Consider the following 23,735-nt stretch of genomic DNA (forward strand, 5'->3'; position numbering starts at 1 on the left):
CTCGGGGCAGCAGGACGAGGGCTAAGGGCAAGGGGCTGGGCTCAAGCCTCAAAACTGCTGGCTGGGTGGCTCTGGGTCAGTCACCCGGCTTCTGAGTGTGTCCACCCGGAAAGCAGGGGCCACGACAGCGCCCATCCTAGGGGGTGGCTGGGAAAATTAAGTGTTAAGATGCGCGAGGCACTCCGAAGAGCCCCTGGAACACAAGGCAGGATCTGCTGTCACCACGATGGCAGCATTCGGGAGGTCCTGCTCTCTTCGTCGTCATCACCATCATGCTGCCGCCGGCGCCACCTCTCAGTCCTCCTCTCTGCCCCCAGAACCAGAGCTGTTTAATTCAAGACTTTTTTTTAACGTATATTAAAGGGGCAGTTCATATAGTGCTGGAGTTTCCAGACCTCAGGATTAGGCTAGAGTTAAACTATCAGCTTCTAACTGTTCCAAAATAGTTTGAGATTTAAAAAAATAATTCAGTGCAATCTTTGATCCATTCAGAGACTGGTCCAGATGTTTCTTGCTCCAGAGACGATACGAGCATAAGTGATGAAGTGTGATGAACTGAATGCCTAACACAGAAGCCCGATCGGTGGTCACACGGCTAAGCCCACTCCGTGTGCTGCTGCATCCCACCGCCCACTCCCTGTGGACGTTCATCCTCACCCTGAGGGCACCCTGGCTGGGCACAGGTCAAGGCAAGGGCACACAGAGGTGCTGAAGGCTTTAGCCATGGGCACATGAGCCAAAGGCTTTGCTGGGGACACAGCTACATCCCTGCCTGCAGACTGGACTCATCAGCACTGACCCACAGTCCCACAATGACCCTGCCCATCAAAGGGCTCGTGTCTACATGGAGACATTGCTTGGTGATGCACAAAGGTCAAGTGCCTCCAGATTTAAGGACAGCATGGCCTTTCAAGTGATCTGCTTTGCTTTAGAAAATGATTTTCTGTTTTTATTGCTCCTCGTCCTTGAAGAGCACCCTTGTTCCTACCTACTGCTTAAGAGCCAACAACAAAAGCGAAGACTCGAAACAGGGACTCGCTGCAGAAGTCAGGACTGTCCAGTGTGTGCTGACCAGTGCCACTCTCCCATCTCCCACCCTGCCCGGCAGCAAAAGCCAAGAGTAAACAAAATTCTATAATCCTACTCCACACCATGCTAAGCAAAAACCGTTCCCTGATGCTGCAGAAAAAAACAACTTTTCTTTGTTAACAACAGCAAAAGAAACGCGGATACAAAAATGTCATGGGGTGGGCACAGGGAACAAGTGTTGGAAACAAGCAGAGTTCATGGAAAGAACCTGAGGTCATTCAGCATCGAGCAACGGAGTGGCGGAGGCTTCCCAAGCCAGGAGCCACGTCTTCGCACCACAGAACATGGGAGAATGTGCCATCTGGACAGCGACAAGACACCCGTGATGTTCTCTCCAAGGACTTTTGGTCTGTAAGGGAATCTCTTGCAAAAAGGTGGCACTGCCAAGCCCATTTGCTGGGGGCCCCCAGGTCGAGACCAGCGAGGAAACTGAGCATGTTGTGAGCGACAGAGTCCAGAGTCGACCGTGTCCTGACTCGAGGCCTGGACGTGAACCTCTGCTCAGTCCTCCCACATGCTCTCTGCACTCAGGCTCCCCCATCAGTGCAGAACAGGAGGCGGCAGACATTTCCCATAAGGAGCCAGGCCACCAATAGTTTAGGCTCGGCAGGCCTTGAAGTCCCTAGCAGCCAGTGACAATAAATGAACGGATGAACAATAAAACTTTATTCCAAAGAACACAGGCACTGGCCAGACCCCACCATGGAACACGCACCACCTGCCACCCCAACACGTGAGCTGCCTGAGGAGAAACGGGCCTAGAGGAGAAGTCACTGCTTCTTTGGGTTCCTTCTGCTTTGATATGAGCCTCTGAACTCTGGCCCTAGCCTAGAGCTGGGGGCAGGTCCTAGAGATGGGGAGAGGAGCCAGAAACAGCCACTCCTGTCTCAACAGAACCTCTGGAAACTGACCTCCCGCTGTTCTTACATTTCTTTTATCCTGGCTGCTTTGGGGTTTTGGTGCAGCTGTTGCACTCCTAGACAAATGCGACTCGCAGCCTGACTCCTGGCCAGCCCCGCTCCTTCAGGCTTCCCCAGTCTGCCCCACACCTCAGCCCCACCCTGGGACGCAAGGCAGGCAGCGGACATGGAAAGGCATCAATGGGCCATTCTTCAGTTAGGGAACAGCCACTTTGGAAACAGGAACGTCAAAGGAATGCACACCCAGTGGCACTGAGACACAAAAAAGCTGACCTGTTTTCAGAGGCGCCCTGGCACGGGCAAGGCCCCTCTGCTTCCTCCCAACAGCCCGTTCTGGAGCATCTCAAGTGGCCAAGGAGCTGGATCAGGCAGGAAAAGGGAGACTCCCTCCCCCACCAGCTGGGAACAATGTGGCGCTCAGCCACACCACAGTGTTCTCCTGCTTCCTCTGGCTCCACCGTCCTGGCCACATTATTGGAAAGAACACACTGTTCTTGAGCTTTGTTTGTGTCTTACTTTGGGCCTCTTCTGACCATGCTGCGAGGCAGAAATTGTGTCTAAGAAGCTGCCAGTTCCCTCGAGTTGCTACAGGGAGCCAGAACTCCTCAGCAAATGCTGATTGGGAGTAACAGATTGCTTCCGGAACAGGATTTTCCGAACGTCTTTCCCACGTGACGTTATGGGGGCGGTCAAGCTGTCTAGTGATAAGGCAAGGTTCCGGGTTTAGGGGCTCTGACTCGGAGCCTTGTAAGCTTGCAGGCAGCCCAGCCCAGCCAGGGTGGGACACACTGCCAGCAGCAGTGGGCGAGTTAGCACGGCACCCCACGGAGGACCAGAAGCAGGCAGGCTACTGACCAGCAAGTGGGCACAGGCTGCTGACCAACAGGTGGCCGGCACAGGGGTTTTAGCTTTGGTTAGCAGGCACATCTAAACACTCTCCACCAGATGTTCTCCATTCTCTTAAGCCACAAGCTCCTTTAATACATGAGATTTCAGGGCACTCGTGAGCCCTGGCTGAGGACCTATGCTGTCTGCCTTCAGAGCCCTGTTCTCCAAGGGTTGAGGGCGCTTCCTTCCCCCTCACCACACTTTCAGAAACCACCTGCAAAGGAGAGCAGCCTTCCTCTAGGTCAGCTCCCACTCTGGCTAGGGTGGAAGAGGTCTGTGCCAGAGTCTAACGGTTTGTGTCTCCCCACCCTCCATTCATGCTTAAAACCCCAGCCCCCCTGTTGGTGGTATTAAGAGATGGGGTCTTTGGAAGGTGGTTGGGTCTGGAGGGTGGAGCCCCCAAGAATGGAATTAGCCCCGTTCAGCAGAGGCCCAAGGGAGTCTATCCGTCCCACCCATCCACCATGTGAGGACACAGTCAAAAGCACTATCGATATGAGTCAGGAAATGGGACCTCACTAGACGCCGAATCCCAGTGCCTTCATCTTAGACTCTCAGCCTGTGGGGCTGTGAGAAAGAACCCAGTTTATGGTATCTTGCTATAGCAGCCCAGATGAACCAAGACAGTCCAGGAGCTGAGAGGAGTCCTGGCCACGGAGAGCTGGCACTCACCAGGGCCTTCTTGTGGATGAGAGGCGTGTAGTTCGTGGTGGCTGTGTGTCTGTCTCCACTGGTGTGAGGACAGGTCCCCTCTGTAGGTGCCCACGAGCAGACAGGCTCTCCATGGCACTTGGCCGACCAGTCCAAACTGCAACCCACCTGTAACATGGCTACCGACATGACCCGAAGGCCCCTCCCACACCAGCGAGACGAGCCTCTTCGCCACGCGTCGTTTGGAACCCCTGATGCCTGGCACAGCCCCTTGCCATGCACTCAGGAGCTACTACTTAACACTTGAATGAATCTCCATGCCGCCGCCCCCTTCTGGCTCATTCTGGCCGGTCACTGGGCACACACCACTGGCGCACACCCTCCATGCCACAACCCCTGGCCTGGGGAGACCTGCTTTCTCTCCCCTCTCGCTCTCCTGCCAGCCCAGCCCACTGGAGTTTCCTCTCCACAGATGGACAGCACCTCGAGGCAGGGGCTGCACCACATCCTAGCTGGAGATCTTTCCCTGGAGTCAACAGAGGGCAAGAAAAACCCCATGAGCCTTCAAAAGATACTTGCTGGTTGACTAAAAAGCTAAAGCAGATAGGAAAGCTTGAAAATGTCTCCTTCTCTAGTTGTAGTACATACAGCGCCCATTGGAGGGACTCTGGGACAAGGAAAAAGCAAATGGCCCTTTCCGAGAGAAGAGTCAGGCCAAAAGGAGCCGCACAAACACACTTTCACAAACATTAAATATGTTGAAGAACTGTGTCTCTAGGCCCACAGAGACTAAGGGCATAGAAGTGCTGTCTGGTGTGTTATGTTTGCTCTGTTAAGTTACATTAAATCTGTGTTCATGAAGACCACAGATTTCTGAGGTCATCTCTTCCGTCTTGATAAATAATGACGCATAAGTTTTGTGATATTTGTTTCCTTACTGCCAGAGACAAAGGCAAGAAGAATAAGATCACTAAAAATACACCTGCTCAGAGGTCCCTTCCCACCACACACAACCCAGGCACAAATCTGACTTGGGGACAATAGTAAGCACACACTTAAGAACCTATTTAGTGAACGTTCTGTTTGGTTGGTCAGGCTTGCTGCTTTGTGATAAGAACAAATTTCTGTCCCAGTAAATCCAGTGGCCATTCACGTACTAGAAAACAAGGGTCCGCAACTCCTCACCCAAAGTTCTGCTGGAATAAAAGAACTTAGAGGACTATGGTATAAGATGAGAAAGAGCAACACTTAGTCCTTGGGAAAAGGTAATAAATACCTCACTACTTTCACAATTAGTGGAAAAATAAAATGTTCTACTGAAGTTCTACAACTATAATGTTTCAAAAAGAAATGAAATCGAGTTGTGAAAGAAACAGTTCCCAGGTTATGAGTGACCGGAACGATTCTGTATGAACAACATAAAAATATATTTATTTTAAGAAATATTTTTTCTAGCCAGGCTTGGTGGCTTAGCCTGTAATCCCAGCGCTTTGGGAGGCTGCGGTGAGTGGATTGCCTGAGCCTGTGGGTTCGAGACTCGCCTGGGCAACTTGGCAAGACCTCATCTCTACAATAAATAAAAAAAATTAGCTGGGCATGGTAGCATGTGCCTGTAGTTCCAGCTACTTGGAAGGCTGAGGCGGAAGGATTGCCAGAGCCCAGCAGGTCGAGGCTGCAGTGGCCGGGAGAGGCAGTCTGGGTGACAGAGTGAGACTCCAACTCAAAAAAAAAAAGAATTTTTTTTTTTCTTAGGAGTAACGGATATAGTTATCACATAAGATTTAAATACATAAAAGTATAAAGAAAATTACCATCACCCATGTTTCCACCATGAGAAAGAACTGCCATTGGCATATGCTTATGCATTTTTTTCTGCCAGTCTCTTTCCTCTGCATCAATCTATTGTTGAAGTTTTAGAAATTCATTTTTCTAAAATTCATATCATACTATGAATACAAGTTTAGATACAGCCTTTATAACTTAACAAAGTATGACTTAAAAACGTTTTTAACACCTAACATTCTGTTTTATGGCTATATCAGAATTTACTAGCCGGGCTCGGTGGCTCAGCCTGTAATCCCATGCCTTTGGGAGGCCGAGGTGAGTGGACTGCCTGAGCCCGCGGGTTCGAGACCCGCCTGGGCAGCGAGACCTCATCTCTACAATAAATCAAAAAATCAGCCAGGTGTGGTAGCGCATGCCTGTAATTCCGGCTACTCGGAAGGCTGAGGTGGAAGGATTGCTGGAGCCCAGCAGGTCGAGGCTGCGGTGGCTGGGAGCGGCCACTGCACTCCAGTCTGGGTGACCGAGTGAGACTCCAACTCAAAAACAAACAAAAAAAACCCAAGAATTTACTTAACAAATTGTCAGTTTGGGGACTCTACAAAACTTAAAATTCTTCACCTTTATAAATAACATAGCAACTGATTATCTTCATGCATAAATATCCATCTAAATTTCTGATTTTCTTCTTAATGTACAATCTTAGAAGTAGATTAAAGGATACAAAATTATGAAAGACTTGAAATATATTGTCAAATTACTCCCCCAAAGAAGTTTACCAAAGTGCTACAAAAATCATATTAAGGTGTGGTGAGAAAAGTAGAGAGTAACATTGTAACTTTGGCTTCCCTGATTGTTACAGAAGTTTACTTTTTTTTCCCATATGGTTATTTGAACACTTGGATTTATTTTCAATTTACTCCTTGCTCAACTTTCCTACAGGGTGGTAAAGAATGTCCTGGGTCAGAGAGTTGTTCAGACTGCATCATAACAGCTCTTTGTCACTGCCTTAGATCTCACCATGCTTCCAAAATCACAAAGACATAACTTTTTTTTTTTTTTTTGAGTTGGGAGTCTCACCCTGTCACCCAGGTTGGAGTGCAGTGGCACACTCACAGTCATGCGCCTCAGCCTTCCAAGTAGCTGGAACTACACCTGGTTATTTTTTTTTTTTTTAATTGTAGAGATGAGGTCTCGCCAAGTTGCCCAGGCTGGTCTCAAACACCTGGGCTCAGGCAATCCTCTCACCTCGGCCTCCCAAAGTGCTAGGATTACAAGCTTGAGCCACCATGCTGGGCCACGATGTAACTTTTTATGCAGTCAAATCTGTCCAACGTTTCCTTTTATGTCTTCCATTTCTTTAGGCTTAGAAAAACCTTGCCCCTTCTGAGATTAGCATAATATTCACTTGCGTTCTTTCATTATTTTGTTTCCTTTTTTATATTTAACTCGTAAGTCCATTTGAAATTATTCTGGTGTATAGAGTGAGGCAAGATCCAATGTATTTTTCTTCCAAATGTCTGGACAACTTTCCCAACATTTGTGGAATGAGCTGTATCTTTTCTGTGGGTCCTTGTGGCTTCCGTTTGTTAACAGCAGGCTCTGTTTTAAGGGCCATCCATTTTATGTCCTCCAACTTTCTGTTAATTCTTGCAACAAACCTGCCCTTCAAATCACCCTAGACTTCCAGCACATTTTGAAATACAGCAGAAAAAGCCCCCTGTTTCAACTTTCTCCGCCTGAGTGCACAGAGTTCCCTGGCTCGGGGCAATTCTGCTTCATTTGCTTTTCTCCTATCTGCTGGATAAACCTCTGCACAAACTCTTCATGTTTGTGGGTCACTTTATTCAGGTGGGAGTCTCATTGGTAGGATCTGAGTTTGTGTAGACGCCCGGTCTGAAAACTGGGTGGTTTATACTACTGCCTCTCCCTCATGATTTAGAACCGTACCTATGCACTAGCACTTTGGACATATTAACTAACCTCTGTATAGCCCGACTTCATACTCACATTTTACGTATAGGGAAACTGAGGCTCCCAGAGATGAAGTAGCACCTAGTCCAAGGTTACCCAGCCAGGGAGAGGAGGGGCCGGGGACACCAGCAGCCCGATTCCAGGACATCCTTAAACCTCTTCACTGGTAGGCTGCCTCTTCAGGGTGTGGCTTTCTCCTGTCTCTGTGTGACTTGCTTTGTTTTCGGTCTTTTACTCTACCATGCTTTGTTTGCACTTACCTTTCCCAGGAATTTAGAAAGTACAAGTGTCGTTTTAATTTTATTGCTGTCCATCTTAAAGATTCACCTCAAAACACTCTTCCTCTTCCATTTCCCTGATTACCAAAGGGAAGAGTGAAGCCCTCTCTCCCGATCCCTGCTAGCACACAAAGAACTGCCCTGCTTTCCAACTCCTGTCCCTTCCACCCAGTTCCTGTTTCTGTTACTACAAAATTCCCTGGAGTTTGGGATCTCTAATGCCTATTATAATTGTGATATGATTCATGTTTTTCACATTAGCATGGCCAACTGATTTTTTTTTTTTTTTTGAGTTGTAGTCTCACTCCGTTGCCCAGGCTGGAGTGCAGTGGCACATTCACAGCCACCCCAGTGTCGACCTGCTGGGCTCTGGTGATTCTTCTGCTTCAGCCTTCCAAGTAGCTGGAACTACAGGCATGCGCTACTATGCCCAGGTTTTGGGGGGTTTTTTAATCGTAGAGATGAGAGCTCGCCAAGTTACCCGGGCTGGTCTCGAACCTGCAAGCTCAGGCAATCCATTTGCCTCAGCCTCCAAAAGTGCTGGGATGACAAGCTGAGCCACTGAGCCTGGCCCATCCTGCACTTTTAATTTTATTTTATCTTGCGATCCTCTTTAGCTTGTCTTTTAAATACTTTTCAACAAAGAAGTGTGGGTGGTATATATTGTGAGCCCTTGCATATCTGAGAATATGTCACATGAACTTCAACTTGGCTGGGTGAGAGATTTGAGGGCTTAAACACTGTTTCTCCAAACTCTATAAGCAATGCTTTCATTTATCTTCAATTTTATTACTGCACACAATAAGAAATCTAGCACCAACCTGGTTTTTGTTCTCCTATAGGTCATCTGTATATTCAGAAAAAAGGGTATTTGTCTTATTTCTTTGTAATTAAAAATTGTCCAGTATGTTTCTAAATGTAGGCTTCTTTTGGTTAATTTTGCAGGAAGACTGCATTCCTTTTCATTTGAATGCTCCATAAATTTGTTCCCATCATACTGAATTACTGCTTCTGTTTCAGTCTTTCCTCTTTCATCCTTGAGACAAAACTATTAGTTCTCAAGTTATATGCTGCTCTCAGTCTTCCATTTTCATTGTCCTCTCCTCCATCGCCATCATCTTGTCCTGTTGCCTGCATTCTAGAAGGCTTCTCAGGTTCTTCCATGGCACTGATTTGAGTGTGTGTGTGCCAATCTGCTCTTTGTGCTCCATGGAAATTTAAATTATGTTACTGCAACACGTGCTTCTTTGCAGCAAACAGGCATTTCCTACTTGTCTGCCTTCCCCCTTCATCTTTTCAGTCTCTTTACGTAGTCCTCTGTCATTAAAAAAAAAGCCTCATTCTGTTTGGTTTTATGCTCTTATTTTAGAGATAATGCTTTCCTGCAATCTGTTAACATGCGTTTTCTCAAATATTTTTCTGCAACTTCTTTGCCTGCAGTAATTCATTTTCAAACACGCTCTCCATGATAATATTCCTTTCCCTTTAACTTTCATTTAAATGGGTCACACATTTTGTGTGCTGGTTCTTTCTTTACTCATCCCCAAACAAGGAAAGATACATCCAGACGTGGGATTTGCTCAAAGATGCTTGCTGTTTTTGGATTCCCCGTTGATTGTGCCCACTGTCTACTTGGATACTGGAGAACTTGCTTCCTCTGAACTAAGGGGGCAAACTGAAACCCGTGGCTCTTAGTCCAATTATCACTGTGTCTGCTGGACTCGGGTGGGATCATATCCAATTCCCAGTACTTGGAAGTACACACTTTCAATTGATGGAGTCCATTTAAAGTGAGAATTCCGCTGACCCGGAGGTTCTTCTATCTCCATACCTGTCCATTGTACGTCACTCATGGGGTTTGTAATCTCAGGACATAATCCATAGCACAGTCCTTTTGTTTTTCCTTTAGAAGTTACAATCTATTTGCAGACTGTGTGGAAAGATGAGAGAGTACAGTATTTCAGTCACCTGAAATATGGGAACCTCTGTAGTAAAGGAATGCCTTCCATGCATTTTGGTTGGTGAAGACCCTGCATGTCTGAGCAAACGGGGAGGCGTGAAGAATCACCCTGCTTTCTTTTGGATACACAGGACTTTGCTGTTTCATACACCCAATATGGACAGACCCCTGACTAACTGGTTTTTCTTTTCTTTCTTTCTTTTTTTTGAGTTGGAGTCTCATTCTGCCACCCAGGCTGGAATGCAGTGGTACTCTCATGGCCACCCCAGTGTTGACCCACTGGGCTCTGGCGATCCTCTGCCTCAGTCTTCCAAGTAGCCAGAACCACAGGTGCACACTACCACACCCGACCAATTTTTTTTATTTATTGTAGAGACGAGGTCTCGCCAAGTTGTCCAGGCTGGTCTCAAAGCTTCAGGCTCAAGCAGTTCACTTGCCTCGGCCACCCAAAGTGCTGGGATGACAGGCTGAGCCACCGAGCCTGGCCTAAACTGTTTCTTAGTGCAGGACCAGTGGGCTAATTTCTCCAAGATGGCAGTAAGTGGTTTCTGCCTGTCTGGATCATGGGTTTTTGTCTTCTCCTGGGTCTTAACTTTTCAGAGAAGCATGAGAGAGACTACATTTCAGTGGTTACCAGCTGGTTACCTTAATTCGGTCTAGGACTACAAGGATATCTGGATGTCTTAGGCAGCTCTTGGAATCCCACTGTTCCTAGAAAGCCTGATGAATCTGAAGAGGAGTAAATTTCTCTTGGCCACTCAGTATGGAGCTATGCTGTCCATCACCATTTCTCATAGCAAACTCCCTACCTTTGTATTCATGCTGCCACCTTGCCACTGTGGGGTACCTTTTCGGTGGGCTCCTCCCAGTGTGGACTGTTTTGTAAAGGCTCAGGCTGAGTCTGTTTAACTCGAGTCTATATCATCCTGGCAGCCATTTCACCTCCATATCCCTCACCTCCAGCTGAACAAAACACTCCAGATGGGATGCAAAGGATGGCAGAGATAGAAGTGGGGGCAGGAACTGGGCTGGGAAGGGGCTTCGACATACTCTGTAATGCCACTCACACTCGTGAGCAATCTTTAGTGAGTCATGTCCGTCAGCCTGGAAAACAAGGGGGCTGGCTGGACAAGAAATCTCTATGATTCTTTCTACTTTGAACAGAGCTGCCTGCTAATCCATAAAGCATATGTTTATGCCCTTGTTTTCACAGTATCACTAACGGTCTGTGTTTCCAGTCTGGGCACTAAGCAGTTAAGGTCCTTCATAGAGTTTTGGTCCTGGAAAAAATTCCTAAATTATATGTATGTGTGTGAGGGAGTCAAAGACTTCCTTGGCGAACACAACAGCTGTGGCCACTCCTCTCCCAGAATGTAGACAATGTCTATGGCCATACTACCCTGAGTGTGCCTGGTCTCATCTGATCTCAGAAAGTAAGCAGGTCTGGCCTGGTTAATACTTGGATGGGAGACCAGAACGTAGATACAAAAATCTGCACGTAACTGTAGAGGATTCCGTGATCCCCAGGAACGGGAGTGGGGGTGGAGCGTGGGGAGCATCCATGGATCTGAAGCTCAGAACCTGCTCTAAGATAAACATCCTCTACTATTTGGGGTTATTTCATACCTATCAGCTAACAGAGAGTCAGATTTCAGGGCAGGCATTTCTACAAAGAACTATGGTATTTGTTGATACTTGGGAGCCATAATGAGATAATTCCCCCTTCCGTGGGTATTAGGAAATGAGTAAACAAGGTTCTTCTCTGGAAATCAACAAACTACCGGTTTCATCAATATTAGATTAGAGCAGAGCTTCTGGAAGTCCCTGAAGGAGACAGAGGGCTCTGAGGGCTCCTAGGTTGGCAGGACCAGTCTGTGTCCAGCATGAATATGTTCAGCTAGACAGAGAGAAAGCAGAGGCTCTGGGGAAACATCAGCAGTGCCTGTGAGACGGGCCCAAGGAGCAGCATCTCAGCATTTGACTTCAAGTGCTTCTGGGCCCAGTAGTTCAGCTGCTTCTCTCTTGAGACAAGTGTTCGATCTTCGTTTGATGCCATCAAACCTGTATCTAATTCCCTTGGTATAAGTCCATGTTCACTAGGCAGTGTTCCGAGTCCCCTGAGGTCTGACTACAGAGAGAGAAGGCATTCTCCAAGTGAATTTCTGCTCTCTGTGGCCGGTAGGACAGTGCTCTACACGGCAAATCAACAAAATGGGTCCAGTTATGACTTGCCTCCTCCGGCGTCTTCAGCACACCAGGAGTGCGCCAAGCAAGTCAACAGACACATGGGCCATTTTGTTTCTCTCTGCAAATTATGTCTAAGAGCCTGGCCAGCCCTGCCTGAGGAGAAGCACGAACCCTGGGACATTTGGCACAAGGAATGAGCGGCACCCCTCCCCTGCCTCCAGCTGCCACTGCCTTTTCTAACCTGTGCGCCGTTCTGGGCAGTGAAGAGCTCTAGTCTTGAGAACTTCTCTCTGTCACTATCCCAAACGTAAGTAAGTGTTTATGTTTTTGTGTTAAGTAATCCGACCACACTGTAAGTCGTGGAAAGGACGTACCCAGAGCTGTAATTTTCAAAAGTCAGGTGCCTACGAACCACCTTGGAGAACTCACTAACCACACAGACTTGCAGGTCCTGCTCTTGCTCTTGGAGAAGCTGAGTCAGGATGCCTGAGCAGCACACTTTGAGAAACCTAGCACGGAGGGGTGAGCGGTCAGCAGGTCCACTGGACGGACCTGAGTGAGTCCTCAGACATCCTCTTGCCATCCCAACACTCAGCCCTAAGCCACACAACACTCCTCTCGGGGCATCTCCCCTCCGCACGTGGTGGGAGAGTGGTTTGAACACATGTTCACGCAGGTGCTCATCAGACTGCACCTACAAAATCTTTTGGTCGTGTTCTCACGGAAACTCCCAGGACAGGGAATGTAAATGCTCTACCCAGATTTAAGTTCCAGCCCTGCTTTGTTGCCTGGCAAGTTCCTGAAATCCTCTAAGCTTCCATTTCCTCATCTGTAAAATGGCAACAATATGAGTTTCACACAATAGGAACATTAAGCATTAAATGAGATTATGCAAGTAAAACTCTTGGCATAGCACCTGGCACAAAGTCAGTACTTAATAACCCTTAACAACTATTAGTATCAGTATCATCTAGGGAAGGGCTGTGCGCTGAGCACTGACCATGCACCATACAGGGATTCTGCAGTAAACAAGACCCACAGAAGCCCTGAGCTCATGTAAGCAGCACTTCAGGGAGAGTGCGATTTTCCATATCCAGGGTTGGCAAATAAAACCAGGATGAATTTCTTTTCTTCTATGATGTCAGGGCTGAGATTTTCACCGGCAAAAGTCTCTTATCATCTCAACCACAGTTTTGTTTTGTTTTTTAAACCTGGACATTCTCCTTACCTTTAGGCTCTCTCTCTGACTGGGTCCATGAACCTCTCTTATTCTTGACTGCTCTTGGCACCAAACCAAGTGCACAGCCTCAGGGCACCCCTGGAGCAGGAAAGCAGGGCTGGCTGGGGATGCTGCCCCAGGCTCAGGACTGGCCCAGGAGCGCCTGCCCATGACATGGCCGTCTCTCCGCCCTGGGTCTTCCTGAGGGAGCCCCTCAACAATGTTTTTCTTACTAAGACGACACCCACTAAACTGGGAGAGCCCAGCATCCTGCCTCCCGAACTCCCAACCTCAGGACATCAGAACGCTCCAGAAGAAGAGCTCCCACAATGCAAAGAGTGTAGTGTGCGAAAAGGAGAGAGGAGGAGCAGGGAGCGTGTCGCGATTCAGTTCTCTCCATTTGTATTTCTGGCTGCATAACTGGTGTTCCCTAGCTTCCCTCCCCCTACAAAGCTGATATGATGGTTCTCTGCTGAGAGGACAAGGTGATGATACCAGAGACAAACACAGTGGGAACCAGAACTTCATCGGCTGACTTGTCTCCATGAAGTCATTCCCTTTACATCCAGACAAGCGAGGTTTGAGTCATGAGGGAGGGAGCGGAAGGCACCTCGGGCTCCTCCCTTGTCCCCCCCTCCATCTGATTGCTTCCTCTTCATCTGTGCTTAAAATAGACGAAGCCAAACGGAAATAACCCAGGAGATCTAATTAGATTAAATCAGGCCTGGCTCCCAGGCAGTTGCTAATAAAATCATAAGCATTCTCGTCAGCGTGGCAGACAGACAAAAATGTCCCTTGGTCCCCCCAACCCCTGGCCTCAAGTAGCTGAGCCCTCGGTGAAGAGGCAAAGTCCAGTGAAACCAGCCTTCTTTCGGCCCCTTTATACAAGGGTGAGGTGTGTGGACCTTTGTGGCTGGTCATGAGCAGCCTCCATTCTCGCTGGCTTGCGAGGGAGCCCCATCTTCTGGGGGTCTCTGCTGGGCTTCCTTGGCAGGGATGCCCTGGCTGAGCCTCGAGCTGCCTCCATAAGCAGGAGAAAAGGTATCAACCATCTCACCCAGGGCCGTTCCAATATCCGTGGGATCAAAGACTTTCCCATGCATTCTTCTTCTCCCGAGAGTTGATTCTCTGAGGGACACACTTACTAGGGGCCACTGGGAGTTCATGGGCACAAGACACTATTATACCTGTCTCTGGAACACTATGGCCCTTGGAGAGAGAGCAAAGTAAGATAACCCTTTTTTTTGTTCAGCCTTTCTGTTATACCATTGCTGCCTTTAATTTAAGAACATAAAGCTGAAGGTAACATGAACTAAGTTTATGATGTCAGGCCTAAGAGCGCTTCACCGGGCAAAGACTCTTACCATCTCGACCACAGTCAAAAAACAAAACAAACGAAACCTAGACATTCTCATTGCCTTTGAGCTCTCTCTCCGACTGAGCCAATCTGTCAAAACCTCAGACTACCGAAAGGCAACCCATGCATTAAACCTAAGGAATTGGTACTGAGGCTGGGCTTGGTGGCTCAGCCTGTCATCCCAGCACTTTGGGAGGCTGGGGCGAGTGGATTGCCTGAGCCTGTGGGTTCAAGACCAGCCTGGGCAACTGGACAAACCTCATCTCTACAATAAATCAAAACAAAAATTATCTGGATGTGGTACTGCACACCTGTAGTTCTGGCTACCTGGAAGGCTGAGGCGGAAGGCTTGCCGGGGCCCAGCAGATCAAGGCTATGGTGGCCATGAGCATGCCACTGCCCTCCAGCCTGGGCAACAGAGTGAGACTCCAACTCAAACAAACAAACAAATAACAAAAAGAACTGGTACTGAAAAGAAACAACAGGGGGCTGGATATCTTACATGTAAAGCTTTTGCTGTTGGAGTCTCACTCCATCGCTCAGGCTGGAGGGCAGTGGCATGCTCGTGGCCTGCTGGGCTCTGGTGATCCTTCTGCCTCAGCCTTCCAAGTAGCCAGAACTACAGGTGTATGCTACCATGCCTGGCTAATTTTTTGATTTATTGTAGAGACAAGGTCTTGCCAAGTTGCCCGGGCAGGTCTTGAACCCCCGGGCTCAGGCAATTCACTTGCCTCAGCCTCTCAAAGTGCTGGGATGACAGGCTGAGCCACCGAGCCTGGCCATGAACGCTTTTAACCCAACGAAATAAATAAGAGGGGAACCCCAATCATCGACTCCCCAGGCTGCCACAGAATTAGGCAATCACTGCAGTGTCACAACTGTCAAGTAAGAGAGATTCAACGGGAAGACGGCTGAGGCTGCAGAACCCACAGGTAAACACTGTGCACAGGATGAAGACCCCATCCCCAGGGGTCTTTAAGAGGCAGGCATTTGAGATTGGCACAGCTTACAAGCTGAGCAGGAGGCACACTGCTCTGCACCCACAGGAGGGCCTTGCAGTGATGCTGCCAGGTGAACGCCCCTTGCTTTCCTCTTCCTTTGCTGAATGGAAGCCTGGCTCTGCTCAGGACAGAGGCTAAGAACCCAGAGGCCCCGTCAGCATGTTGCCAACTCCTTCGCTCATTCTCACAGTTGGAATTCCTCATGAAAGTGAGGCTCAGGTGAGGCACAGGTCTGCCAAATCAGCAACACAGCCTGTGAGGAAGCCGCCGGGGGAAGGCATGTGTGAGGTCAATGACTGCAGATGTGAACTGAGGGATCTGTGCCATTCCTGGGCCTTCTGGGGCTACTTGCTCTACATTCTCACGGTGACCCCATTCAGACTGGACTCTAACTCCTGCGGGTGCCACCATCACAAAACCTCTTCTACATCAACACCATGTACACATGGAGCCCGGCGTACTGTTTTGCAGCTTCTGGACAAGAGGTGGGGTGATCAGCGCACTGGGTGGCTGAACTGGACAAATGTCGTGGAATCAATATTGTCCCTTTATCCTTGGCTGTTTTGGGAAACTGGCCAGGCCAGGTGCATGTTCATTTGTTCAAAAGTAACTTATGACTCATTTCCCCCTTTTGTACATAAGCACGGACGCTGTTGATCCTTAGCAACTTCATGGATATGCAACATGGTTGAAGGAAAAGGACACTGAGGTAGAGGGCAGGAGCCAGCTCCTACTGCCAAACCTGCAGAGCCCTGGCGAGCATCTTGCGGTGGGACTATACCACCTGTTTATCTCTGTGGCACGGCTCCCTGTTCCCGGGAAGTGCCCCACCTCACTCCCTCCACGCCCTAGTTACAGTCTATTGGTCCAGAGGTGGCACGAGACCCAGGCTGAGCCAACGAATTCCTTCCCCGGAACTTTGTATTTGTGCCTGCCACAGCAGGAGACACGAAGCTGTAAGAGGCAAAGCCATAGAATGGTCCAGGGCCACGGTTTCTGCAATGCAAAGAAAGCTCAGCATGCTGCGAAAACAAACAAACAAAAAGCAATAACGGCAGTATGCAGGGGGAGAGGCGAGAGGCAGAAAGCCTTTCTCTGCTTCTGGATGTTCTTCCAGACTCACAGCGTTCCCACCACTGAGTTTCATAAGATGCCCTGGATTTCTTTTGATGATTCCCCTTTCTACCTGAGTGGGTTTGGTTTTAACACTTACAACCAAAAACACCCTACACAGTAGTCACATTCTCTAAGCCCAGGTTTTTACATCCGTAAAATGTCTCCTCATGAGTCACAAGAAGGAGGAGAAAAAGGAGGAAGAAGGTGAGCACCACATCTTCTCTGTTTGAACCACAGCAGCTCTGGTTAAATATCATTTCAAATAAGATACTGCTGGATGGGGAGGTGGTACTGGTAGTAGTGGGAATCTGCCTGGGGAAGAAGGGGCACACCTCATCAACAAGGGTACCTGCATAATGAATATTTGTACACCTAACCTCGAGCTGTACCCCACATCTTTAAAATAAAAAACTTAAAAGTTAAAAAAATGAAAAGATACAGCAGGAAGGCATGTGCTGTTCAAACTTGTTTGAAAGCCACTGAATAAGAGGCCACTCGTACCTGACCTGGTTTGAGGGTCCCTGGACCCTCCAGTCCTCCTGTCAGTTTCTCAGGAGGGGGCACACTTATTAGCACCATGATTTGCTATTTCTCTCTGAAAAGACTCACAGCAACACAAGGCTAGAGCTGAAGGGAACCTGGAGGGAGAATTACCTAAGTTCCTTAAGTGAGTAAAGGGAACCAGAGGTGAGGTGACGAGTCCAGGGTTCACTGCCAGTCAGTGTGCTCTTGTGTCTTGTGTGGTAAGACATAGTAAAGAAGAAAATGAATGATACCTGGGGTTAGATTTTTCTGGTTGTAGATGGAGTTCCAGTGTGGTTATAGCTGCACCATGAATGAGTCAGGATCAAACGAGTTAATGTGTCAATAAAGTGACGCACTTTAGTTCACTAAGCTACATGACTTAACGTGACTGCAACAAAACTCTATTAACAGAGGGGCAGTCTTAAATGCTCGTTCAGCATTAGCCAGTGGTCTAATTGGAAGTCCGACCCAATCAATCTGACTTCAAAGCCAATGCCATAGTATTCTCTAAAACCAGATCACCTCTAATGTTTTATCAACAGAAGCCCCTGTATCTTTCTTCATGGAATGTTAGTCATTTAAAGCACGCTGAAGATTTTTTTGTTCCCAAACATATACTGGCATCCTTCAGAAACCTGAGGTTCTGAGAACAGAGTCCCTGCCATACTGGGATGAGAGGGCCTTCCTCTGTGGGCAGTCACCGCCACAGCCTGTCGGGCCAGCGCAGCTACACAAACCAGAGAAACCTGTGTCCCCAGACTGCACCCCACTCCCTGCAGAGTGGCATAACACAGGGAAAGAGAGGTCAGTGCAGAACTTCCCTGAACAGGAGCCCTCCTCTGGCCACCTCCCCGCCAGGCATTCAGCACACAGGCATTTCTGCTGATCACATTCTAAGCGGGTGAAAGGACACTTCCCTCACGGAACCTTTCCCGAAGCCAGTATCCCCACCTCAGAAACTTCATAGGAAGTTTGCCTTGCTTCTACTCCCTCTTCATCAATCTAGGGAAAAAACGCCTGCCTTGGCTTGAAAGGGGATCCTGATGGTCTTAAACTAACCACAAACCTTGCATTAATCACAAAGGCAAATGGGTGGTAGAATGCAACTGCCATTCCCAGCACAGAAAGTCAGAGTGGGTGCTCTGGTGTGGAATTTCTGGAGGGTGGCTGTGGCCCACTGCTCAAAAGGGATATTTTAGGACCACCAGGGAGCTAACTTATCTCGTATGTTTTCAGGAAATCTGCATCATTCCGAGTCAAAATGCCCAGAAGCTGAGATGAACACAGTCTGATGTTTCTTTGTACCCTTCTGATGCCAATAATCAGAACATATATACACATGTGAATTGGAGGCTCCTTTACAAACATCAGAAAACATTTTTGGTAGGATATCAGAGCGGCTTAGTGTTAGAAAGGACTCTGAGATAGCATCTGCATATTCTAACATTCTGCTGGACCACTCTTATGCACTGTTGAAGGTAACAGGGATCAAGAGGGGAGAAAACCTCTGCTTTTATTTGGGGACATATCTGTTGGTGAACATAACGATTCCCAAACACTGTTCACGTTTTCCAGCCTCTTGGTGTAGAACCTAAAGGGACATTTATTCATTGTTTCCCCTTCCATACTGATCCCCTAAGATCTCTTCTCCATTCCCATCAAAGAGTTCAAAGAAAGTTTCACTGGAAGCCATCGAAAAGACATCTCCTGCCGGCTTCTGACAGATTCCTCACTTGGCTAATGCATTTACTGTCTAGAAGATGATCAAGTTCCTTGCAATAATTTCATGGCAATTAATCTTATACTTAAATGATAATGCTATAATTAGAAGCAATTAAAGCCCTGCACAAGAATGACCTGCTCAGTCAATGTCAATGTCTCTGTATGCTAATGGGGTAATCTTGAAAGAGTCCCCAGAAATAATTTGCTTCTCCTCTTCAGAGATGCAGGCATTCAACACTTATTCTTAAGAACACTTCTTCCTGGCAGGAGACACTGAAGTTAGAGGAGATGGATGATTGACACTCCTATAAAGAATCCCAGAGTGCTTCACAACAGAGATAAACACTGCATGAAGGAAATGACGCTGGCAGCCCTTTTTGCCCCTTGCCTCGATCTCGCCGCCTCCCACACACATCTGGTGACTAAGCACCCAGTGTGGAAAGCTACGCTTGGACTGTTGCAAAGAGAACCAAGCACGAATAATGATCCGTAGGCGAGCATGCTGCGTGTTGGCACACACTTGACATTAAGCTATGCCACCGGTAAGTCAGGATGAAGTACAGGCAGGACGTACGTCACGACGTGTCTCTTTGGGAGCACACAACCTGCTTTTCAGCTGATATTCCAGCAGAAAGCTAGAACGGGCAGACACTGTCTTACGGTCCTTCCTAACACTACAGAACATTGGCTGATATATTTTAGCTTGATGCTTCTCTAAAGGATCCCAGAAGTCACGTGGCTTCATGAATTAGTCTCCAACAGGATCATTTCAACTTGATCCAGATGTAGGGCTAAAACGAGAAGAGTCGCTTGGATTTGGAGCACGTTATAAACCCCAGTCGATTTTATGCTGTGCTCACTGTATACTTCCATCACCATCACCATCATCTTCTGCTCAACAAACATACTTGAGGCACAAATTGGAGGCACTGGGCTGGGTGCGGGAGATCATCTCTGACCTCAAAGGGCTCACAATATGGTAGACGGAGACCACAGCATACATAAACAGGCAAGCAAAACCACGTGATCAATGCTATGCTGGACACGGAGAGGAAGCGGTCTGCTTTCGGCAGGACATAAAACATTAGGAGAGACTTCCTGAAGTCAGCTAGAGATAAGTGTGGAAAAGACATCCTGAGGGAGGAGGGGGAACAGCATAAGCAAAGGCGAGGAGGGGGAAACACTATATCGCCTGCCACGCTGGGGTAGCTGCATGTGGCTTGAAGCACCCGGTGTAGAGGGGTTGGGGGTCGAAGAGATAAGACGGGGAGCCAGGCAAGGTACTGTTGCTGAGGGACCATGCCCACCGAGACATTGACATTAGCAAGGTCAAGCAAGTAAGACAGAGGAGATGACTCCCTGGAGAATGTGCATTGTGGCCAGGTGCAGAGGTTCCCACCTGTAAGCCCAGCACTGTGGGAGGCCAAGGTGAGAGGACTGCCTGAGCTCAGGGGTTCAAGACCAGCCTGGACAACTTGGTGAGACCTTGTCTCTACAGTAAATCAAAAAATAAGACGGGTGCGGTAGCTCATGCCTGTAGTTCCAGCTACTTGGAAGGCTGAGGTGGAAGGATCACCTGAGCCCAGCAGATTGAGGCTGCGGTGGCCGTGAGTGTGCCCCTGCACTCTAGCCTGGGTGACACAGTGATAATCCACCTCAAAAAAGAAAAGAAAATGTGCATTGTGCTCCAGAGCAGAGGCATTTGAAGGGGGTAGCAGTCACCCACTCTCTGGTACAAGCACACACTGGTGTGGTAATGCTTCAGCTCAGAGGCAGATTCCTGTTCCCTGTGTGAAGGATGTGTCTGGATGTTAAGCACCAGTGAGCTCAAGGCAGGTGATGATTAGTGGTGATTTCCCCACAGACTAAGAACAGGAAAGCAGGATGAACCTCCAGTGGGGAAGAACCTGGGCCCATAAGAAAAAGCCAGCAACAGCGTGTTGGAGGAGGACCAGTCTGGCTGCACAGCCCTGACTTGTGCCCATCAAAACACATCCCCAAAACATGTTTGTTTCCATCCTTCTGCCCTTTTTAATTCTTCACTTTCTGGATGGTAAGACATCAGCCAGAGTCCCTGCTGCCGTGATTTCCAGCCATTATCTAAGCCCTGGAGGATGGAGGCTCTGGGGATGTGATGACAGATCTCATCCACAGTGGTGCCAACTGCAGAGCCATCCCAGAGAAGCCTCGACCATCAACTGCAGGCCGCCTGAACCATGAAACTGCAAACATTATAAGCAACAGTATGGTCTGTATCTGTCCTGAGGGAAACTGCCATGAGCTAGCACATGATCTTCCCGCAGTCAGAGCCAAAAGTCAGCTGTGTAAGAAAGCACAAAGGGCATGCATGGACACTAGAGGTAGCTGAGAGACCTGGGCAGACCACCAGAGTTCTCCGAGCCTCAGTTTCCCCAGTTACAAAACGAGGGTGGTGACGATAGCATCTTTCTCAAAAGGTTGTTGTGATGAAGCAATACATAGGACAGCATCCAGTCAGGAGCTGGCATGGGGAAGGTGCTTGATCAGTGTTGGTTACCTACATACCTGCAGGATCTATGTACTCAGTAAATATCAGCAGCATCTCTGGCTTGCCCTTGATGCCCCGTTTGCTGTGCATGCTTCTGTGTTCTGCCTGGTTGGCTACCTGTTAGCATCTCCACTTGCAAAAGGCCCAGCCCAGAATGACTGCCAGACGACAAGGGGCCACTGGCCTGATGCCACTACTTCCCAAGCTAAATGGAACCACCAGTGTTCTCCACGGACATGAGGTAGATCCTGAACTCTTCATTCTTACTTCCCCACCTACAGAGAGAGAATCCCCGCTTGCTAAGTCTCTTCCCATGAAAAATAACACAACAACCCCTCACGCTGCAGAATCAACTGATGTGAAGGGACTCACGAAACTGCCACAAGCAAAGCCGTCTAGATAAAGTGTACTTCGTCATAAACAGCAGTTACCCCTAATGTATAAGAACTTTTCTAAAGAGATAGAAACATGCTTGAAATAAAAGCTTACACAGTTTAACACCAAGCTGCTGTCTTTGAAGGAGGCACAGGAACCCCTGGGGTGGAGAAGGTGGGACCCAAAGGGAGGGCACACGCAGGCTGCAAACACCCCCCTCAGTCACTCTACAATTCCTTGATGTGCAATCATGTTGTGAGCAACAGCTACACCAATATGGTGCTCACAACTACTTCTTACACATATGTACACGTACCTGTATATGACTTCTGTTCAATTCAGGTGGTTTTTCTCAACTGCAGAGCCATCCCAGAGAAACCTAGGCTTTTCAGCTGGGGCTATTTGGGGCACAGACCACTCGTGGCTCCTGATGTGGGCAGTGCTTGCTCATCCACGTGAGTGTGTAGCTTCCCAAAACCTGCTTCTGGCAGTCTGACAAATGGTAAGTGCCAGGCAGCTAGCCCCAGGTGGCTCTGAGGAAATGGTCAGGGACTCCCTGTTCAACTGTGGCCCGAGGCCAGGTGAGGGCCCTCCGTGAGTCAGACTTGAGGGCCCAGCCTCAGTGCACAACCACAGAGCAACACTCAGGCTTGGGACAGAATAAACCTGTCTCCTTTGGTGCTCTGTCCACTAAGAGGAAGGGCACCAGTGGCCACGAATGGAGGCATGTGAGGGTCACCTGATGGGAAGACCCAGACAGGGAAGCTGAACTGATGGTTGCTTCCCTGGGACTTCCTTCCACCTAGGAAGTGACCTCTACAGAGCACGTTTAAGTACTGGATCAGCCGGATGTATACATCATGGCTCAACATTTTGGTTGCTCATGATTGGTTTGAAAAATTTCACACCAAGAGTGCAGTTGAAAGAACAGTACAATGGACATGTATATCCTCTTCACCTACTGCCACTAGTTGTCAGCATACTACCACAGGGGCTTTCTCCTGCACACACTGTATCCCAACTCCTTCCTCCACCCCCACGATATTTCCAGCTTTTTGTTTTGGTTTTCACTTGTGCTGAGCCATTCGGAAACAGGCTGCAGGCACCAGGGAAGATAACCCCCGAAATGCCCCAGCATTGCCCTCCATAATCACATGACCATTACCACCCAGAAATTTCACATGGGTACAAAAACATTATCTAAAATACAGTCCAGAGTCCAATCCTCCACTGTCCCTCAAAAATTTTTTATAGTTTTTGGATCCAGGATCCAAACAAGTGTTACAGCTTGCATTTAGTTGCCACGTCTCTTTACTCTCCTTTAATCAGGAATAGTCCTGGGAATGTTTTGCTAGGCAGTTTTTAAAAGTCCAGGCCAGTTAGCTATGAAGAATGTCTCAGCATCTGGATTTGTCTGGCATGTGTTGCTTTTTCTCCCTTCATGATTAGATTCAGGTTATAAGACATTGTATACTTTCTTTTTTTTTTTCTAATACATATTTTTTATTTTAAAATTGTGGGGTACAGTTAAGTGTTAGTTATAGAAATATGCATTGTGTAGGTACCCTTGTTGATGAGGTGTGCCCCCGTCCCTAGACAGATATTGACTACCATTAACCCCACCTCCCTTCCCCTCCCTGCCCCTCCCCATAGTTTCCCACCACTGTCAATCCTTTTCTTAAAGTATTATGGTAGTTGTTCAAGGTCTACTTATGAGTGAGAACATGTGATACTCAGGTTTTTGTTTCTGTAAGAGATTACTAAGTATTATAAACTCTTATTCCATCCAGGTTGCTGTGAAATTCATGATTTTGTTCTTTTTTATGGCTGTGTAATATTCCATTGTGTATATGTACCCCATGTTTTTAATCCAGTCTTCTTTTGATGGACAGCATGATTGGTTCAATAGTCTTGCTATTGTGAACAATGCTGTGAAAAACATGTGTGCAGGTACCCTTTTTATAGAGTGATTGGAGTTCTTCAGGGTATATTCCCAGTAGAGGGATGGTGGGGTCATATGAAAGGTTGATTTTTAGAACTTTTAGGAATCGCCACACTGTTTTCCACAGAGGCTACACTAGTTTACATTCCCACCAACAGTGTAGAAGTGTTCCCTTTTCACCACATCCTCTCCAGCATCTGGTATTTTTTGAGTTATTGATAA

General features: G+C 48.0%; 1 protein-coding gene across 1 annotated transcript in view; it reads right to left on the reverse strand.

The window, feature by feature from the left end:
- Positions 1 to 23,735, reverse strand: part of PRKCA (protein kinase C alpha) — a 468,463-nt gene that overhangs the window by 123,604 nt on the left and 321,124 nt on the right. The window lies entirely within an intron of this gene.

Source organism: Carlito syrichta, unplaced genomic scaffold, assembly GCF_000164805.1.
Source record: "Carlito syrichta isolate Samal-C Ts95f unplaced genomic scaffold, Tarsius_syrichta-2.0.1 Scaffold309696, whole genome shotgun sequence".
NCBI classification, from domain to species: Eukaryota; Metazoa; Chordata; class Mammalia; order Primates; family Tarsiidae; genus Carlito; species Carlito syrichta.